Raw genomic sequence first — 7919 nt, 5'->3', positions numbered from 1 at the left:
CTACAGCTGCCTAATTCTTAACAAAGTTCTCTCCAGGTGAATGGAAAAAATTCAGCTCCTAAACAAATGGTGTTGTAAGACCTGGCTATCTATATGTAAAATACTGAACCAGGTTCATTTCACTGTCTCAAAAAATATCTCACTGTCTACAAAAATCAGCCTCAAACGAATCAATGACTTCAAAAAAAAAAAAACCCTAAACTCTAAAACTGTTAGAAGAAAAAGAAGGGAAAAAATATCAAGATGTAGGTATGAGCAAAGTATTTTTCATCAAGATTCCAGTCAGGAAATAAAACCAAATGTCAACAATGAAATTTAAAAAATTCAAACAAAAAAAGAAACAGTTCATCAACAAAAGAGACAACCTACAAAAGGAAAGACACCATCTGTAAACTATGCACCTTAACAGAGACTATCTACAATACAGAAAGGCTTAAGAACAACCAGCAAATGAGCAAGAAATCAAATAGCCCAATCAATGACTAGAGTAATTGTTTGAACACTTCTCAAAAGATGAAATACAAATGGCCAGTAAGCATCTAAAAGTGGACAACATCACTGGACATCACAAAAATATGAATTAAAACTGCATTACAAATGCTTCTTACTTTGTTCAGAAGTCTACAATTGCACACAACAATGTAGATGAATAATAAAAAGATACTGTTGAGAGAAAGGTAGAAGACAATTAAGAATAGAGCACATTTAGCATTGTTCAAAGTAAGCTATATACACATCTACATACATGTAAGAGTAATAATTTAAAAAGAGATTTTGAATTTGAGGAGAGAGCTGGGAGACAGGAAAGGAGTTGGAGCAGGGAAAGAGATTGATTGTCCATGGTGTAGAAAGTTAAGGCACTGCTTCTTTTGATGGTGGGTGATCAGAAAACAGTCTAGGGTACAGACTCATATTACACTGTATTCACTTGACAGTAATTCCTCCATGATTTATAATAATTTATGTGAGCTAAAAAGAGAGCTCTGTGTATAAAGTCACTTGTTGTCAAGCCTGATGACCCGAATATGATCTCAGCACCCCTCAACTTCTTTATGGAACACAAGGTAGTAGGAGGGAATTGACATTGCCAGTTTTCCACTGACTTACATTTACAAGGGAATACACACACATGCACAAATAAAATCTAATTAAAAAATTTAAAATAATGTAAAAGTAAAACAAAAATGAAATACTGGTACGGATTTGGACAAACAATAACACTTATATTTGGCTGGAAGGCTGTATACTAGTCCAGCCAATGTGAAACTTGGGGTAGGGGTTCCTCGAAATCTAACAATAGATTATCCATATATTTCAATTACATCAGCTATGGTAGTTCCTTTTATTTTACACAAGGGAGTCCAAGTATACAGAATAGTTGTGTTATTTCTAGGAAAGTGGATATATCTATATCTATTATATAAAGTTAATTATATCAATCTCAGATAAATAAATGCCATGTTTCCTCTAAATTTTGGTTCCTAGACATTATATAGAGACATAAATATTATATATATATATATATATAAATTATGACATAAAATAGTAGTACATCTGTTTGTGAGATAAAAGATATTAACAAGATGGGAGACAGACAAAGGGGTAAAGTAGTATGAAGATGACTATTCTCAGAATACAATATATAAATATATATGGAAACATTATAATAAATAGGACCAGGATCTGTCCTTAGTGCATGAGCTGGCTGTTTGGAACCTTGGGCTTACACAGGGACAGTTTGCTCAGTCTGGAAGGAGGTGACAGGACCTGCCTGTACTTAATCCACCAGGTTTAAATGAATCCCCAGGGGTGCCTTGATCCTGGAGGAGATGGGAATGGAGGGGAGGGACTGGGGAGAAGGTGGGGGTGGGGGCAGGAGGGGGAGGACAGGGGAACCCATGGCTGATGTATAAAATTTAAAACACATAATAATAAAGAAAAAATTATTTATAAAAAACATATCTAAAAAAATAGTAAAGCAAACTGTTAAATATGAACATCTCAAGATACCATGCTTCAACAGAAATGAACAGACTATCATCTGAGAAAGCAGTAGTTTAGGTATATTAACGAAATTAATTTAATAACATTTGGTGTTCGTTGAGCATCTGTGTGTAAACAAAGTGGAGCCTATTTGGTTTGTCCTTTCAAATCCAATGGTTTTCAGATGAGAGAAGTAATTTTCATCATTTTTCTGGCTTGAAGAACCCTGACTCATTCACACTAATAAAAGCAATTTGATTATCAAGAGCTAGCATGAGTTTGAATATCCAGGGAGGCAGAAAGGCCAGAGAATAGATGAAACCAGAGCATAATCATTTGTGGGTACAAGGGGAAAGAGAAAAATGAAATATATAACTTTAGTGAGGAGGCTTTGGATTTAGAAGACACACTAAGTGCAGAGAGAATAACTAGGAGCTAGCTGCAGACCAGCTCTATCTCAGGATTGCCATGAACAAAACTTGATTATTTAATTCTTCCCATGGGCTGGAATTCTTAGAGAAATCTGTTTTTAGCTCAGAGGATGAGGTCAAGTAGGACCAATAGAAGTGGAGTTTTGAGGGAAGCTAATAACAAAATCACTATGTGCAAGTACTTGAATTAAGGTTTGGGGAATGAGGATTCTGAAGTTTTAAGTAAGTAGGAAAGATCTGTTTACCTCTGTTCTCCATAGTACCTAGCAGAGTACCATACACAAATAACCAAATGAGTGACCCACTTTGATACAATACCAAAATACCTTTATCTTAATGATAATTCTAAAATGTCAGTCAAATAAGAATCCCCAATTTCCTAAAATCAGCCTCCCTCCCAATAAGTAATCTCTACTATTTTAATATCCAGCTTATAATTCAATATGTAAATAGATTGTATAAATATGCTTATTAGTGTCTTGTCTGAGTCCTGAGAGAGAAAACTGCCAATATATTTTCTCTGAAAAAAATGGAAACAAAGCAAAACAGTCTTCCTTTTGACAAATCTATTTAGATCATATATGCTGAAGACTGAAGGGATTGTCTCTAACTGCCGGAGGCTTTGGGTAAGATAGCTTTTGTGTATGAATGTAAAGGTACTAAAATTGTCCAAATGTTTCTCTTTTTTCCACTGTTAAAATGGAGCAACTACCTCTGGAAAAAAAAACTACATTCTCTAAGAAACTTGGGCTTAAATGATAATTTAAATAAATAAATAAAAGGGTTGTGTAAAACAAACATTATGGACAACCAGGACTTGTACTCTCTTACTCCACAGGCAACTACAGGACTCTAGCTGTAAAAGACTGAGCAAAATGGGGCAGATTAGTTCAGCCAAGCCTAAATGCTAGGAGGTTTAACATACCAAAGCTCAGTTTCTTGGGAAACAGAGCTGAACATAACTGACACATGGATACATTCTGGGGTAGGTGTATTTGATGTAAGCCTTCTTTCTCTACCTTTACAACGGAAGTAGATGATGAAATAATGGTCCTCTAAAGAACCACAAAGCATTTGGTAAAGGGATAGGAACTGTTTACAGACACTGGGACAATCTTTCAGACATTGAAATTTGCATGGTCAGGCAAGGCTATTCTGAATGGTCCTTAAGCAGAATTACACACATGGGAAGAGAAAACATGTGTCCTTGATATGCCAAGTGTGTTTGGAATTCATTCAACTTTATGAATAAGCATTCATTAAATACTCATTTTAGCTAAGAGATTGTTATGTTCAGGAGTCTGACTTGGAAAAGTAAGAGTTCCAGAGCATTGATTAAAAGTGTTGATTATTTGTACTCAGTATCTAAAAAATGGTACAATTATATCTTCTTAGGGAAATTTCCTAAATGAGTTAAGAATGAGTTGCAATTAGTATGCAGAGTGTAACAGTTTTCCTAACATGCTGGAAAATAATTCTCTTTAGTCCTTTAATTATTTCTTTGCAATTTGGTTTACACTGTCATTTTTTAAATGATTGCTTTAACATGAGATGGAGAAAAAATAATAAAACAGACTCCATGCAAAATATCACTCAGTCTATATGAATGAGATATGAATTAATGACCGTTACCATGTAAATAGTACAGATTGGCCCATCTAGTAGGAGTAAAGGAATGACCATGGATAACAATAAATCACTTCAGTTGCTTTAAGAATATGCTTTATGATTTAAAGGAGATGAAACTTTACTTTCAAAATTTATTTGCTTTTCTAACTCAGATTGATACCAAGATGTAGCCTATGCATTGAAATGTGGAGTTAGTAGGATGAGAACCTCCTACTTGACAAAGTAGGATAATTGACAAGGCAAATGATTCATGTGGGTAAATGGCTGCATTTACAATACCAATAGTTCTGAAAAACTGCATTCCATACTAAAATACTGAATTTTGAGTTTCCCAAACCAAGATTAAAGAGTTCTCATTTCTGCTAATTGTATATACATCTCTCCTCTGGTCATAGGGATAATAAATAGCATAAACTATAGGTTAGACCAAAAAGGATTCAAGTACTCACTATTCCTCTTAAAATTCACCTGAAGAGGAGTTGGGGAGTTAGCTCAGTGGTAGAGTGCTTGCCTAGCAAGCACAAGGCCCTGGGTTCAGTCCTCAGCTCTGGGGGGAAAAAAATTCACCTGAAGAATTAATCTTAGAGATCCCATTTCTTCAATTAGAATATAGGACTGGCATTTTATCATAGAACTACTGAAAGTGTCCAAATAAGTAATATACAAATGAATTAGAAAATTGCATCACATTGTACATATCAATGGCAATTTCGGTACTATTCATTGAGCTTTATGTAATGGGCTCTTACATTTGGACTCTCATAGTCATGACTTATTTTTATAATAATTTCTTTTTTTAGTTTTAAAGTGAAAATTAGCACTTCAGTTAATACAAAAGGACTATCTGTGCCATAACCCCTCTCTCCTAGTATGTGTATTTTTGTGAGTGTCCTTGCAGAGATTATACTATCACCCAGACTAATGATTTTCTGAGCCTGTTTAGGCCACCAAACCTCTGAAATATTTTCCAAGGTTCATAACTAGTTCCATAAATTATATGATGTCAAAGATAGTAAATTAGCTTACCAGACAGACTTCTGCCCAGCATCTTTTAGATTATATTTGAATCACTTGCTTATTGTTAATAGTTGAATAAATGGCTAATAAACTCAGATGTTAGCAATACATTTTCATTTTGCTTGTGGTGTAGAATGAGTTCCAGGTAAGTAACCCACTCCTCTCAGACATATTCTCTGTATCACTAATACCTTAGTCACAGGGCTCTAGTCACAGTAGGCCTCTGTGAGCTTAATGATATCTCACTTACACTTTTGTTCCTCCATGTAGTGTTGGCTGAGTTTGTTTTTGAGTTCAAAGTTACTAATATTAGACCTGAGTGAATCATGCAGGCTTCTTCAGGTTTTCTCTAAACTACTTAAATAAAGGTAGTCATACTAGCAGCTGTATTAAGAGGTTGTTGTGGGGGATTACTAAGGAAATATACAAAAAAAAGAGAATGGAAAATAGTAAGAATGGAATTAACAAAATTGATAATGCATTCACAAGGGTTCTCTGAAAAAGCAGAATCAATAAATTATACACAGACATTAAAGAGATTTATTATAGGAATTGGCATATGAGATTGTGGATTCTGAGAAATCTTTTAATGCATCATCTACAAGCTGGAGAACAAGGGGAGTTAGTAATATAGTTCAGCCTAAAACTAACTGACATCCTGAGGGAAGTACGATGATCTGAGTCCCAGAGTCTAAAGCCCCAAGAACCAGAGTTTCAATGTGTAAAGACAGGAGATGGATGTGCCAACTCTAAAATGGAAAATACATTCATCTTTTGCCAGGATTTTTATTCTCTTGGGGGCTCTGCAGAGATTAATAACACCTACTCACTTTGGATAGGAGAGATCTTATTTACTCAGTCTGCTATTTCAAATATTATTGTCTTCTGCAATATCTACTATCACAGGGACATGCCTAGCAGTAATACTTGTTTATTTATTGCTGCAAGGGACTACTAGACCGGTAGTATCATATAAGCTAGGCAAACACTCTACCACCAAGATCTGTCTCCAGCCTCTAGGAGGAACCTTTTAACAGATATATGAGATTTTTAGCCCAGTCACACACACACACACACACACACACACACACACACACACACACACACACACACACACTAGCTATTAACTATCCTTATTGAATGGGTGGAAGTAGAAAAAAATCATCCTGCATGTAGTGACCCAGACTCAGAAAGACAAATTTGGACTGTATTCACTTATATGTGGACATTGGCTATTAAGTCAATGATAACCAAGCTACAATTTGTAGAACAATGGAGATTAGGTATAGAGGAAGTGATTAGGAGAGGCAGACAGCACTCCTCAGGAAAGGAAAATGGAATAAATAGCTGTGGATGGGGGTGGAGAGGGAACTGGAATGGGAGGATCAAGTAGAAGATGGAGGAAAGAGGGACATAGGGAAAGGAACACAGGGATAGACAGCTAACATGAAGGACCATTTGAAGAGTAGTATGGAAACCTGATACAATTTAAACTTCCTAAAATACATTCATATATGAAGACAATCTAAATGAAGTCACCAAATAGTTGGGGAGAGAGAGCCCTAACTGGTCATCTCTTATAACCAAATGAATCTTTCAGTATAGGGATTGGGGTATATCAAATTGAGTTGTTAGCCAAAAGGGTTTCATGAGAATCCCCAAACTACACAGAATGTTGCCTAGAGTATAGGTTGCCTTCCACAAACTGACAGCAAAGCTTCATTCCTGAAGACAACACATACACATTGAACATGGAAAAAGCAAACTGGCACCTACATATAGTGTCCATCCCTTCATGCTAGTGTCTTTGGTACAAGAAGGTGCTTGCTCTGCACACTACCAAAGGAGAAACGTGAACACCATTCCATCCAAAAACCCTTATATCTAACATGGTATCCTGCCTGCAAGATATGCTAGTGCAAAGTTGGTACAATGTATGTGGGAGAAACCAACCAATAGCTAATTTGACTGAAGGCCCACTCCACAAAATGAAATCCATATCCATCACTTGCGTGAGTAACCAAGAACCTGAAACAAGATAGCCCAGAGACACAGGGTAAAACCAAATACTACTGTTCAAAAAAAAAAAAATGTTGCACTGAAATGACTTGTAATGGCATTGTGCTATACTCACAGATCAGTGCTCAGCCATCATCAGAGAAGCTGCCTCCTGCAGTATATGAGAACAAACACAAATGGGAGCAAATACAGACTATACATTATGCAGAGAGTTAGAAACCTAGGAACATTCAGCACTAAGTAGGATGGCTTTATCAAATCCCTCCTCTCACGGGTCAGGAAACCCTGCAGGAGAGGAGATGGAGATAGTGTGAGAGTCAGGGGGGATGGAAAACAGCAAGAAAACAAGGCCCTCTAAATCAACACAGCCAAAACACATAGGAACTTGCAGAGAACAAGGCAGCATGCACAGAGCCTGCATGGGTCAGCACCAGCTGGTGTCCTAAAGCTGAAAGAAGAAATGGGTACCTTCCCCAATCCCTAACACAGAAGCAATCTGCAATTGATAACTACTTGCAAATAAAAATTTAGTTTCTTCCAAGAGGGCTCAGTAGGGAAACAAAGTACTCTTAAAGTTAGGCTGCATGCTCAGCAGTAAATGGCCAATAGAAAATGAACTCACTAGCATCTTTAGAGGTTCTTTATCTCATAATGCCATGTCAGGGCTCTTCTTTTTTAATTTTAAAAGTTTTATTTTATTGTTTTTATTCTTATTTTATTATATATGTATATATTTCTTCTCACTTTTTACCCTTTAAGACCTTTGTACATATATTATGAATTCCAGTTTAGTGTTATTTTAGAGGATTCCTGAGTGTGTGAATGAGTGGGTCTCTGATT

Source organism: Onychomys torridus, chromosome X (genome assembly GCF_903995425.1).
Source record: "Onychomys torridus chromosome X, mOncTor1.1, whole genome shotgun sequence".
Lineage (NCBI taxonomy): Eukaryota > Metazoa > Chordata > Mammalia > Rodentia > Cricetidae > Onychomys > Onychomys torridus.
Note: the sequence above shows the minus strand (reverse complement) of the source record.